At 33.4% G+C, this 15,148-nt stretch overlaps 1 protein-coding gene and 1 pseudogene across 2 annotated transcripts in view; both read right to left on the bottom strand.

Annotated features, from left to right (window-relative positions):
- Positions 1–15,148, bottom strand: part of STXBP5L (syntaxin binding protein 5 like) — a 383,427-nt gene that overhangs the window by 48,711 nt on the left and 319,568 nt on the right. The window lies entirely within an intron of this gene.
- LOC114890733 lies at positions 1,127–2,276 on the bottom strand (annotated as a pseudogene).

The raw sequence follows: 15,148 nt of genomic DNA, 5'->3' as shown, positions 1-15,148 counted from the left end.
AGAAAAAGAAAAAAGAGCTAGCTACTCACCTAGTAAGTCAGAAACCAGGCCCAAGAATTGTTTGAGGGTTTTAAAATCATGCAGGTGGTAGGGGTTGTTGTTGTTGTTTTCTCTATTTTTTTGTTTTAATTTCTTAGGTCATTAATTTGATTTAAAAATGTGGTTTGTAAGATTCTACTTTTACGTATTAAGGTTTTCTTTGTGGTTTTAACATTGGTTTAACTTTTATAAGTTTTTCAGTGGGCACTTGAAATTATAACACATTTTCAAGGTATAAAGCTCAGGATATATTAAATAAATCTTCCAAGTAAATTATGTTTCTTTGTTCCCATATGGTTTTTCTTACTTTTTGCCTCCTTGAGTTGTCATTAAATTATGTTAGAATCTCTTATGGTTATCACATTTCTGTTTAATGTTTCTTGTACATCAAGAACTGTAAGAAATGTAATTATTATCCTACATTATTTGGTTTATTAAAATTTGTAAACAGTTTCATTGTAGATGGTACATTTCAGCACTATAAATATCAGCACTTTTCTAATTTAATGTATTTTGCCTTGAACTCAGCTGATATTAACATCATAACTCCTGTTTTATTTTTGCTAGTAGTTGTTTTATATGTCCTACTACTAGCCTTTGAATCACTTTGCTTTAGATGTCTCTCTTGTGAATTTTGTTTTGCTATACATGCTGAAAGCCTTTTTCTTGTAAGTAAAGTAATTCACTTTTTATATCTATTGACAGAGACATTTCATTATAGTTCTGTCATTTAAAAAAACACATTTAGTATTTTTACTTAAGTTTCTGGGAGACAATTTACATACTAACCCCCTTCTTAAGTTAATGTGACAATTTTCCATAATGAACTGCTTAAAGAGAAGCTTTGGTCTAGAATGGAATGAAACAGCCAAATACCAAACGTACAAAAAAATAGATTAAAAACTTTAAAAGACTGTTTAAAAATCCAACATTTTCACCAGTTATATTCAAACAACACTCAAATGATATCGGCATATGCATTTTTAGTGTTTCCTTGTGGTTGGCTTTCCTCACCATCTTGCAAGTTACAAACAGAGCTGCAGTCAGTTGTAGTCTGTCATGCTAGATCATAGAGGTTCACTCAGCTTCATATTAGCTGAAGGCCCTGGGTGGAGGACTCTAAGGTCTTGAAATCCCAAATCATCATGGCTCCATTGATTCCTATAGGGCAAAATTTCTGATCATCTTGCTTGTCTACCTTGCAAATAGGTACTTGAGTGATGCTATGCTGGTGTAGCATCTCTGAGGCTGTATTATGGTCCTTGATTGTGACTCTTGTCTATGTTGTGGAAATGTTCCATGGCTAACATGTGCTGGATGCTGTGTTTTGGAATGTCTAGTTTGGAGACTAAGGTCAAGCAGCCATGGTCATCTTAGTTAAAAAGCACTGGGCAGCATTCTTGGCCAGCAGCTACAACAACAATGTTCTCTGAGACAAATAATACACTCAGGAGTGACAGGAACTCTGTTTTCAGATTGCAACCCGAACACTATTTGAGACATCAGGACTGCACGTGGTGCTTACTCAGGCTCCCAGTGGTAGAGAAGTTGAACCAGGGACCCAGCCTCCAGTGCCACCAAACTGTGACATCAGTTAACCAAAATGCATCTTGCTACTCCATGGCATACTGGTTGGCTTTTCATCCACTTTTTAATTGTATGTAGAAGCACTCTGCATTTGAAGTCACATGATCCTGCTGTCAGCAAAACACGGAGATACCGGTCCAAACTAAGGACAGTGAATGAACTGGCTTTTTAATGTGCCTGCTTACCCACTCGTCATTTTTATATCCAAGTGACAGACAGAAATGAATTGTTTTTCACTCTCCACAGCAAATTTGTTCTTTAGAGGGGACCACTTCACAAAGGTGGCTGCATGATTAATTCTCAAGGTTACCAGGGTTAGCGCCCAAACCCCATCTTTCCAACTCCTGCAAAGGACAGTGTGATCATGCTCGAGAGCCCTATCCCTATCTGTGATGTCTCCACTGTGCTCCTGGAGTGCATGAGGTTTCACTCACTGGCTCCCATTCCTCTTATAGGTGGGAACTTTGTGGGTATTGTGGCTAAGGGCAATCTGAGTATGGCACGGCAACTGGCTCCAGTAAAAATTGTTGCAGGGACAATATTTTTGGTGTTTTTAAAGGTTAGAAAGCTGGGGTCAGGGAAGTCCTGACAGGCTCAGAGTGTAGAATTTGAAGACTCTGGTCAGTCAACAGGAACAGGCTGTGTTCCATTCTGCAAGTTTTATGTAGATTATTTCATCTTCCTCTTCCTTCTTCTCCTCCTCTTCCCCCCTTCTTCCTCTTCCTTCTTCTTTTTCCTTCTCTAGTTTCTGTAGCTTCTTTCACTATATGGCCTGTATTTTCTTATTTATATGTATTATCCTTTGCCTGATTTATTTGGGGTATTAATTATTTTTAGTGGTTATCTTGAAGATATAATTTTAATTCTTCTTGAATTGCTATATATGCATAATGTCAATTTATTTCCCCTTGTGAAAGGTGAAATTAAGTATAATTCCTCTTCCTCTGCTTATCTTTGCTCTCAGTTCATCACCGATTAACCACCACACTTAGCTATAGAAATATTAACTCTTGTTAGCAACTTTAACCTCTCTTTTCTCTCTCGAAAAAAGAAAAGTTAAAGTATTTCTATATCATTATGGATTTTATGTTTACATTTTATTTTATAATAATATTTGCCACTGTCATTTAGCTTTAGTTTTACAATTAAATAAATTAAATTATCACTACTTGTCCTTTGACCATGGCCTCTCCACGCATCTTTTCATTGGCTGGAGGCCATCCTGTAGTAGATATTTTTAAGGGTTCACGGGGGCCTGTGTTTCATTTACAGTATTCTATAATGCATATATAACACTATATTCATAACGTTGTGCCAGCCCCTGGATTATGTGCATTCAGGGTTTGAATTATCAATTCATTTTTAGGTCATTAATTCAAAATCTTTATTAAGAAAGAGAAATGTCTGTATTTTTTGTTAAAAATTGAGAAACAAGATAGTTTTTCACTGAATGTTAAAATGTTAGGGAATAAAGCAATTTACCATGATTCTGGTAACTACTTCATAAAAGGCTAACAACTTGAGGGTTCTAATTGCATAACTGTCCAACGTATGAGGTTTTTACTGTTATTACTGTTATTTTACTTTTACTGTTATACTGCCACTCCAGATAAGGATTTTTGTAACAAAGAAGTTATTACATTAGTACCCAAAGCTCTCCAACACGTTGTCATCTTTCCTTTGTCTTCAGTGAACAGCTCATATACACAGTCACTAATACCTTTACACAGATGACTGTTATCTATTACTTTGGGCTTGAGATTTCCCCTCTACACTCTAGCCCTACATTTCTTTTTTTTCTTTTTTTTTTAATTGAAGTATAGTTGACTTACAATTTGTGTTAGTTTTAGGTGTACAGCAAAATGATGTATACATATATTTTTTTCAGATTATTTTTCATTATAGGTTATTGTAAGATTTTCAATATTGTCCCCTGTGCTATATGGTAAACAGTCCTACATTTCTAATTGCTCACTGAGTGGTTAACCTGAATGTCCCTGAGCAACTCAAACTCATTTTCCTTTCCTCTCAAACCAGGTATTCTCCATGAGAATGGTATTCTCCATTTTCTGCACTCTAGTCATCCTTGACTCCCCCTATTTCCTATGCCTTACCAGCCCTGTTCCCTCACTGTTCCCAATCCCAGTTGTAAAGTCTCCCATGGTAACACCTCTTCATTTTCACTGTTGTTATCCTACTTTGGTCCTTATTTGGTGTACTACAATAGCTTCTTACACATCTTCCTCCTTCACTAAAGGATTATACACCACTGGAGAATATTCTTCCTAAAACCATGTTACAAGCAACCCAGGATATATTTTACACCAAGGTTTTACATTGGAAGAATTTACATACATAAAGACATTTATCCTCTTTCAGAATCCTTATAATTTTTTTTCTGGAGATTTGTGGGAAACAAGTTTTAAAAATGAAATTACATTGACAACATACTTAGAAATAGGGATTTAATGAAATTTTATTGTGAATACTTTTAATTGCAAAAAATCCTTTAGTAAAGTAATAAGCACTTGACTATTTTATCTTTTATATATGTGAGTTTTCATAATCACCTTTGTCTAAAGTATGTGTAAAAATAGAATGAAGCAACTGGGAAGGAGATAATTGGCGACTGACAGTTTTAGGAATTGTTTATTAATATGTTTATTAATAACAATCATGCCTAACTGACCTCCAGATTAGAATTAAAACTAAGAGCTTTCTTTGCTACTTCCAATAAATATGGAAGTGGGCTGAGAATCTTCTATTTTTTTTTTATTATTCCTTTTCAACATTCTAGGAAAGAAATTATGATATGTGGAAATTACGTGAATAAATATCAGAATGCATATTTTTCTAGAGAAAAGCATTCTCATTCTTTAGTCTTCATTTGACATTTGTCACAGTACATGCTATACAAAATGATAGGTAATTATAAGATTATAAGTTTTGCAATGATATATACCTGATTTAAATTCAGTTTTGCTATAGTTGTATGACCTTAGACAAATTTGAATTTTTCATAGCCTTAATTTATTTGTAAAGTGGGAACAATAGTACTAATCTATCTCGGATAATTTGTACAAATTATGTAGCATAATGTCTGACATGTAGTAGGAGGTCAATAAATGGAACTAGAATGTTGATTCTTCCTCTGACATCAATTACATTGGCAAAATACTAATTAACTTCATAACAATTTTGTTAATATTAAACTAATAATAATACTGAATATGTTAGTGCTTTGCATTTAAAAATACAATAACATAATTGTCCAATTTAATCAAATTCGTCTGATATGTAATCAGATTTTGAATGTAACAAACTATTTGACTAAAAGTTATTTAATTTAGATACAATGAGATGAGGTATGTGAATATGCTCCATAAACTTTGGGTATTATGTTCTGTGATCCAGGTTAAAATATTAATTCTACAATTTATTAACAATATAACCTCAGTTTCTACTCTGAAAAAAAAGACTGGGAACAATGATAACTATCTTAAAGAGTTGCTAAGAAAGTCAAATAAAATAATGTATGTGAAACAGCTTTGTACACTAAAAAATAATGCAAAGACTAATTATTGTATTTTTCTTATTTCAACCATGACATTAGTAAGATTTAATGCTATGACTTTAAGTCAGAATAAAGGAGATGAAAATAAAAGTAATTCAATTAAATTTCAGAAAAAAAACTATCTTGGCACAAGTAGATAAAAGTTCTGAAAGAAAAATTTATGAAAGCCTATTTATTTCAGAGCTAGAATTATGAATAAACTCTTAACCACCACAAAAAATAAACTAAAAGTGAATAAAATCTTCTATAACTTTCTTAAATGGAGAGAACTCTATTCTTTTATGTATTGGACTTTGTTGTTGTTGTTGTTAAATAGCATTAATTCTAAATGATATTAATATACAAAATGGGAAAAATAGTTCCAGAAAAAGTGATGTTCATTTACATGGTTACAGTCACAAGGGTCCATATGCATGACTAGTTAATGTTTAAAACCATTCTCATGATAAAAAAAAAAAACCCGAAAACATTATATATCTTGGTGTGTAATGATTTATGAAACATAATTTTGTAAAATGATTAACAAACAAAATGTTGAATGCTGCCAACAGAACTGTATGGTGATTTTTAAGAAAGGCTTTTTGGAAAGCCATTAAACACTGCCATCTAGGAAACTTGTTATTCATGGACTGGTTGGTTAAAATGTTCAGCCAAATGAATGTAACAAAACTTAAAATTGTTGGCTTTTGCCTACCGTACTAAGATCAGCCTTAAGATCTGTTGGCAGACTTAACTTTCTTGATCCTTTAACTGAAACAACAGAAAAAGGAAAAAGGCAGTTGTTAATTATATAAAATTAAAGAGGAGGGTGAGGGAACAGTATGTTTTACAGTATAAGTATTGAAATCCTAATGAACGTTACATTTAGTGAGCATTATGGAAGCAGAAATATTGTTCAGTGTTAGTTTGTTGTCATTCAGGAATAAATAATATGCAAACAGAAACATGAGAAAAGCAATTGTTATTACAGTAAATAATTAAGTGCATCTTTGCATAGTTTTTTTCACATGTAGCATGAGCAGTGATTTCTTATTTTGGAAAGAACCAAAAATCAATTCCAGATAAATGTGATAGATAAAAAAGTACTGCAACAAATGTATAAGTTCAGATCATAAATAACAATGGTAAGGGGGAAAACTGATGAACTCTGTAAGCATTTTTTGAAATAGAAAGAAAATTCTATTATAGATGTGTATGATATAGTGAAGGAAACTTTACCATACCTATGGCAGATGAAATGACTTATATATTGAATACTACAATGTTAAATTCAGTAGATAAAAAAATCTTAAATAAAAAATATTTGAAAATAAATTTAATTATATTATTATAAATCAAGCTGTCATAAAATGTTTGAATAAACCAAGAAAACTCCTACAATTTATTGAAAATTTGCCTCATTATCTGTTTATAAAAATTTTACATTGGGCATCTCATAAAATATTTAACTAGAATGTTATAATAGAAAGAAATTGCATTAGGGGAAATCATGTTAGAAATATTTTCTGTCAGTTAATACTTTATTAAGACTCAAATTGATACTATCAATTAATTTATACCTTCTAATGAGTGATTTTCTTTACAATTAGGAAAGATATTTTAAAATAAAGATGCAGTATGATATAGTAGAAAGAATACTCAATTTAAAATCAGAAAACATGAGTCACAAATTTCTGAATTGTTACCACCTAATTACAAAACTTTGAAAAAGTTTTATAAAAATCCCTTCATCAATTTTCAGCTTAATCTTCCCATCTGTCAAATAACATGTTTGATACTATCTCTAATATTTCAGCTGGAATTATTGGAATATATTTTATAAAACCTAAATATAATAGAAACCTAAATATACTTTTTGTGTGTCATGAAATATTACTCATCTTTTGATTTTTTTCCAACCATTTAAAAAACCCATTCTTAATTCACAAGTCATACCAAAATAGGTTGCAAGCTGGATTTGGCCTGTGGGCTGTAGCTTGCTGACTACAATATGCCATGCTAAACTACTTATTAAAGGAAATCTAAGCATTATCATTCTAATAAACATAATAGCAACAGGCAGTTGTCTCTATAAAAAAGATATTAAATAATTCTATGAAGGAGAAATCAAATCAAATTTGAGCAATGTGGGTTTAGAATCAGCAGCACAACAAAAAGATTGTATTTATATAAAAATGTCAAACTAAATAAATATATGTAATAATTATGCCAGAACAGGTTGCAAATAAAGTATATTTTGTAAATTGATTCACAATTCAGATAGACTGAGGAAGTGGGATGTTACTATTTTAAATCTTTCACTTAATTTTTAAAATAGGAACTAATTCTTTATAATGTAAGGATTTGTTTCAGAATTTATCTTTTTAATTGTTTCTATTTTGTTTTTAAATAGGGTATTTCAATATATCTATATAGTATAAATTCAAAAATGGATTATAATGATGCTTTCAGAAAGAAGTCAAACAGTTCCTTTCTATTAGTCTAGTATCTAATTTACTCTGGCTCTCAAATCTCCACTTTTTGGGATACCCCTTCCACTTCACCACCAACCTTCTTGGCTTCCTGTAGACTGCTTCCTACCTAAAAGTTGGGGGCCTGTAACAAACCCCAACCTCAATTGTATAAATGGGGGAGGAAAAGGGAGCAATTGGATGGTGGGATTGATTGACAAACTTCTTTAATAACAATGTTAATAAAAGGTGTCTGTTATTTATGCACAGAAAAATCTTCACTTGTCCAGCTACTAGTAAACTCATACTCATCCTTTAAGACAGCTGAAAAATCACCACCTCCTCGAAGGCAGCCTCAGCCTTAAGGCTTCATTTGGTGCCATTATCTTAACTTTCATAGCACCTTGTACACATCTTTTATAACACATTTTATTATACTTGATATTTTTTACTCTGTCTACTATCGACTAAAATCCTGAAACTTTGCGTTCTCTAGGGATGGGGATTATATTCCCAATACCTAATTAATTATTGGCATAGAATAGATGTACAATAAGTGTTTGCTGAATGAAAGTTTAAAAAAACAGTAAAGTCGGAAGGTAGGGGAGAAGGGTTATTCTGAAGAGGGCTAAACAGACAGAAAGCACGTTTCAAGTGGTACAAGAATATGTTACACATTAACATTTGAGGAATTTGGGTTGGAAGATGAGTAAGGCAAGAGGGAATAAGAGGCAAGTAGTCCTGGAAATAAACTGAATGAAAACAGTACATATTAACCTGTGCAATGTGCCCTTGGGAATGCAGCTCTCTGAATTTCTTCATTTTTACTGTTACCTAGCAAAAGCATACATACCACTATCATTTCATATTGTTAGCCAAAGAGGAGAAAATGGGAAATAGAAACTTCACATTACTCATTGTCTTAGCACACTGCACTAAGAGAGGTGGAGAATCCTGGCTCAAAGGAATCTTTAAGGTCACATAGTCCAATATCCTACTCAATGCAAGTATTCTCTTACAACATTCTTGACATCATACCTGTTTGTGATAGATACCTTCAAAGTATAAAAAAATCCAATTTTGGGTTGCTATAATTGCTACAAAATTTCCTTCCATTTGAGCTCAAACTACTTTCCTTTACCATTTACTAGTTTGTTCCAGTTCTAACCTCTGGCACAATTAAAAAAAAAAAAAGTAACTCATTTTTGCTCTCATATGCCAGTTCTTAAAGCATTACGGGCCATCTCTAGGTACTCTCATTTGGTCAGCAGGAATCTGTATTTTAATAAGTGTTGCAGGCAATACTAATAAAAGAGGTTGGCAGATAGATCACATTTTGAGAAATCATGTTTTACTGTTTTATAAACTTTAACCAACCTATGGGACTTTCACTCAAGACCCTTCCACAAAAAAGTACATCCTGCGATGCATCTCAGATTTTCCATTAAAGAGACGCCATGTTGTCCTTAGTTGTTAAGTCTGATATAGATATTATGTTGCTGAGCATTTTAAGGTGATTATGATTATATATATATATATATATATAAAGTTAACAGGTACATTTTTAGTTCCTTTTGAGCAATTTTTTTTCCATATCTGTCTTTGATCTTCCATTTTCTAATGAGGAAGAGAAGTTGATAGTTACAAGGATAGTAATGCTCCTATTAGAAGAGAATAGATATGTTTTTTCCCTTCTGTAAAGCTCCACAAAGACTTCTGCTTTTCTCCAAGGTAAGTTTCCTAGGGTCTGGCGAAATGAAGCCCAGTGATCAAAACCATAGCTGAAGTCAAACCATAACTCAAACATTTGCCAGCTGAGTGACCCTGGTCTGGTAGTTACTTAAATCTCAGGATGACTGTTTCTCTTCCTTTGTAGAATGGGTTTGATAATTAGTCCCTACTTCAAAGGGATCTTGTCAGTATTAAAGAAATATGTGTAAAGTACTTAACATGGTGTGGTAAATAATATTAGTTATTATATTCATTATTAAACTTAGTTGGCAAGAAAGCTTGTCATTCTGTGGTATTCTGTATCAAAAATGACTTACCCAGACAACATGTCCTTTTTGCAATCTAGTGTCTAGTATTAAATACAGCACGTTTGATAATGCCTCCAGTTGCATATGGTACCATTATTTCTTTCCTCTGCACAATCCCTCAACACCTTGAAAAGCTGCCTGTCTTGGCTCACAGACAGTAATACAGAAAACAGTACCATACTGTAATCCAGCTGCGGGGCAGGGAATATTGCTGCAGCAAGTATTAGAACAGTTTGATTTCTTATTATCCTAGTCCTGTTAGATTCTGGGAAAATTGTCAGGAAATTCTTGCTACTTTTAACATGTTGTGGCTTACATTTTTGAAAATAAAAACAAAATTAAAAACAAAGGGAAGAAAATGAATAACTGTACATTTAAAAAGGTGAATTTTATTCTAATGTAAATTACATGCCACTAAATCTGAGTTTTAAAAAATTTGAAGCATCCCCACAGATAGTGTTATTCACTTACCTAACCACATCTATCACCTTATGAATCACCTAGAAATTGTTAGGTAGGATGTCATAAGAGACCAAAAATGATGCAAATGAGTAAAAGGATTAGCTGATGGCAAAATACATATTAATATTTATAAATTCAGGCCTAAAGATTTGGTGACGGCCAAGCGCTACAATAGGACCAGATTATAAACCTTTGCAAAACTATTAATCTCTACTCCTAGATTATCTGCCTCCCAAATTCAGGTTCATTTACAGTAATGAGACATGGTACTGTGATGGTTTACCATAGCTTATGCCAGAATGGGGTCATATGCTCAGCCCTAAATAGAAACAGAAGTTCAGGTATTACAACAGGGTTTTGCCTAGGAGGCTTCAGTATATCTTGACTGTATCATTGCCTGTATATTCATATGCCTTTTTCCTAAGTCCTGATTCAATTTAAAGTAAATAATTAGTGCAGCCTGGCTTATCAGAGGAATGTCGTATTGGCTTCAAATAATTTTTTATTCAGATTCTTGGTTCCACATTTGAATCAAAATTTTAGGAACAGAGATGAACCCTCAATCAGTCTGAATATGGCTACTACTTTAATGGGAAATATCATAAAAAGCTAGGTTAGAAGTTTCTAACTCAAATCTTTGATAAGCTGTTTGTTGATTAGAAACAACTGGATTGACTTTTTGATTTCCCATGAAGGATTTCTACTTTAAGGCTAAGCTACAACTATTAATTGGAAATTTAGAATGGTCAAGGAGAACAAGTTTAGTCTCTTTAGGCCATGGGAGTTCATCATTGCTTTTATAATATAACCACTATTGTATATTATTGAGAATCTCTGTTCTGGGCACTAGCACACAGTTAAGATTAAGAAACTTGGCTAAAGTTATAATGGTAGAAAGAGGTAGGGTAAGGTCAAATTTCTAAGACTCCAAAGCTATGCCCTTTGCACTAAGCAATACAATCTTCCTGACATAGAAGATACCTGTGTATCCTAGACATCTTCTATAAAATAAATAAACCTAACACTAAATTAAAATAAAAAGTTGTTTAGATTAAAATGTTTGTAAAGTTTATCTACCTGATTCATTACTATATTCCAACCAGTCAGTTAATTAATTTCATTTGTCTCTTATCTTCCCTATGCTAGAAACGAAGATAGGACAAAAACACCTGGTGTGTGTGTGTGTGTGTGTGTGTGTGTATGTATGTGTATATATATACACATATATAAATATACATATATATGCATATATACATATACATATATATGTGCAAGTGTAGTTAAAAAACACACACATAAAAATATTTTGGAGTTACCGTGCCATGGTGGAGTCCTGAAAGACCTACACACCTCTAATTTTGTTGCCATTTCCCACCCATTTTTTTTATAAGTGGTTATGATATAGCCAGGCAAAGAGGTATATTTATTAGAATTTGCCCCAGCATACAAAAATTTAATGTCATGACTCTAGCTTTCTTGCCACCTGAAAATATGTATTACATTTCTATCTAAATGATGTTAGTGAATCAGTGACTTTTTGTTAGTGTCATATGAGCAAATGTTAGTGTCATATGATAAGCTCCATATGAGCAAATGTTAACTGATTATGAAACTTTATTTCTGTTCTTGTCTATCTTGAATTATAAACTCCTAGAGAGAACTAGGTTCTTCAACACACCTTTTTGAAAGCATACAAAAGGAGGTCAAGTAATTTGTGGAGTGAGAGGAACTTGAGGTCTAAAGATTAGGTTGGTTCCAGCTAAGCCATGTACTAGCAGGATAAACTTGGGCAAGTTATAGAATTATTTTTCTTAGCCATAATTCTCCACTCATATAAAATGAGAACTATACCAACCTTACAGGATTACTATAGAACTAAATATGATAATACTCATGAAAAATACCTTGAGTACTTTAAAGTACTATACCAATGTTGATTACTGTTTTTAGCAAACAAGGTTTAATAAATTCAGATTGTGATAATTTGATTATATAAATTATAAAAACTAAAAATTACTTTCAAAACCACTTTTTCCTGGAACTTAAATGGTAAACAGTGTTTCTGATGTTTCATGAAAAATATATCTAAGTTCTTTTTAATTTTTTTGTTAAAACATTGTCTCCTTATAATTTAGCAACTTCTCTCTGCTTGGATGTCATAATTGCTTGGTTTTTTTTTTTTCCAGCTTTTTTTTTTTTTTTTTTTGCAGTACGCGGGCCTCTCACTTTTGTGTCCTCTCCCGTTGCCGATCACAGGCTCTGGACACGCAGGCTCAGCGGCCATGGCTCATGGGCTTAGCTGCTCCACGGCATGTGGGATCTTCCTGGACTGGGGCATGAACCTGTGTCCCCTGCATTGGCAGGCGGACTCTCAATCACTGCGCCACCAGGGAAGCCCTTTCCAGCTCTTTAAAAAAAATTTTATTTTATATTGGGGTATAGTTGATTAACAATGATGCATCAGCCTCAGTGTACAGCAAAGTGACTCAGCCATACATGTACATGTATTTATTCTTTTTCAAATTCCTTTCCCATCTAGGCCACCACAGAATATTGAACAGAGCTCCCTTCACTACACAGCAGGTCCCCGATGGCCATCTGTTCAACACATAGTAGTGTGTATATGTCAATCTCAAACTCCCAATCCATCCCCTCCCATTCCTCCCCCCCGGCAACCACAAGTCCATCCTCCAACTCTGTGAGTCTGTTTCTATTTTGTAAATAAATTTATTTATATCATTTTTTTAGATTCCACATAAAAGTGGTATCATATGATAATTGTCTTTCTCTGTCTGACTTACTTCACTTAGTGTGATAAGCTCCAGGTCCATCCATGTTGCTGCAAAGGGCGTTGTTTCATTCTTTTTAATGGCTGAGTAACATTCCATTGTATAAATGTATCACAGCTTCTTTATCCATTTATCTGTCAATGGACATTTAGGTTGCTTCCATGCCTTGGCTATTGTAAACAGTGCTGCAATGAACATTGGAGTGCATGTATCCTTTCAAACCATGGTTTTCTCCAGGTATATGCCCAGGAGTGGGATTGCTGGGTCATATGGTGGCTCTATTTTTAGTTTGTAAAGGAACCTCCATACTGTCCTCCATAGTGGCTATACCAATTTACATTCCCACCAACAGTGTAGGAGGGTTCCCTTTTCTTCACACCCTCTCCAGCATTTATTGTTTGTAGCCTTTTTAATGATGGCTGCTCTGACTGGTGTGCAGTAATATCTCATTGTAATTTGATTTGCATTTCTCTAATAATTAGCAGTGTTGGGCATCTTTTCATGTGCCTCTTGGCCATCTGAATGTCTTCTTTGGAGAAATGTCTATTTAGGTCTTATGGCCATTTTTTTATTGGGGTGTTCGTTTTTTTGATATTGAGCTGCATGAGCTGTTTTTAGGTTTTGGAGATTAATCCCTTGTCAGTTGCTTTGTTTGCAAATATTTTCTCCCATTCTGAGTTTTGTGTTTTCGTCTTGTTTATGGTTTCCTTTGCTGTGCAAAAGCTTTTGACTTTAATTAGTTCCCATTTGTTTATTTTTGTTTTTATTTCCATTATGCTAGGAGATGGATTGAAAATATATTGATGTGATTTATGTCAAAGAGTGTTCTTCAATTGTTTTCCTCTAAGAGTTTTATAGTATCAGGCCTTATATATAGGTCTTTAATCCATTTTGAGTTTATTTTTGTGTATGGTGTTAAAGAATGTTCTAATTTCATTCTTGTATATGTAGCTGTCCAGTTTTCCTAGAACAGTTTATTGAAGAGACTGTATTTTATCCATTGTATAGTCTTGCCTCCTTTGTCACAGATTAATTGACCATAGGTGCTGGGTTTATTTCTAGGCTTTCTATCTGTTTCACTGATCTATATTTCTGTTTTTGTGCCAGTTCCATACTGTTTTGATGGCTGTAGCTTTGTAGTATAGTCTGAAGTCAGGGAGCCTGATTCTTCCAGCTCCATTTTTCTTTCTCAAGATTGCTTTGGCTATTCGTGGTCTTTTGTGTCTCCATACAAATGATGAAATTTTTAATTCTAGTTCTGTGAAAAATGCCATTGGTAATTTGATAGGGATTGCATTGAAGCTGTAGTATGGTCATTTTGACAATATTGATTCTTCCAATCCAAGAACATGGTATATCTTTTCATCCTGTTTGTGTCATCTTTGATTTCTTTCATTAGCATCTTATAGTTGTCAGAGTACAAGTCTTTTGCTTCCTTAGGTAGGTTTATTCCTAGTTATTTTATTCTTTTTGATGCAATGGTAAATGGGATTGTTTCCTTAATTTCTCTTTCTGATCTTTCATTGTTAGTGTATAGAAATGCAACAGATTTCTGTATATAAATTTTGTATCCTGCAACTACCAAATTCATTGATGAGATCTAGTCGTTTTCTGGTAGCATCTTTAGGACTTTCTATGTATACTATCATGTCATCTGCAAACAGTGACAGTTTTACTTCTTTTCCAATTTGTATTCCTTTTATTTCTTTTTCTTCTCTGACTGCCATGGCTAGGACTTCCAAAACTATGTTTAATAAAAGTGGCAACAGTGGACATCCTTGTCTTGTTCCTGTTCTTAGAGGAAATGCTTTCAGCTTTTCACCATTGAGTATGATGTTATCTGTAGGTTTGTCATATATGGCCTTTATTATGTTGAGGTATGTTCCCTGTGTGCCCACTTTCTGGAGAGCTTTCACCATAAATCAGTGTTGAATTTTGTCAAAAGCTTTTTCTGCATCTATTGAGATGATTATATGGCTTATATTCTTCAATCTGTTGATGTGGTGTATCACATTGATTTGCAGATATTGAAGAATCTTTGCATCCCTGGGATAAATCCCACTTGATCATGGTGTATGATCTTTTTATTGTATTGTTGGATTCAGTTTGCTAGTACTTTGTTGAGAATTTCTGCATCTATGTTCATCAGCGATATTGACCTGTAGTTTTCTTTTTTGTGTGATATCTTTGGTTTTGGTATCAGGGTGA

The sequence above is a fragment of the Monodon monoceros genome, unplaced genomic scaffold (assembly GCF_005190385.1).
Source record: "Monodon monoceros isolate NGI ecotype Baffin Bay Population unplaced genomic scaffold, NGI_Narwhal_1 Super_Scaffold_11, whole genome shotgun sequence".
NCBI classification, from domain to species: domain Eukaryota; kingdom Metazoa; phylum Chordata; class Mammalia; order Artiodactyla; family Monodontidae; genus Monodon; species Monodon monoceros.
Note: the sequence above shows the minus strand (reverse complement) of the source record. Positions and strands in the feature narration are given on the sequence as shown.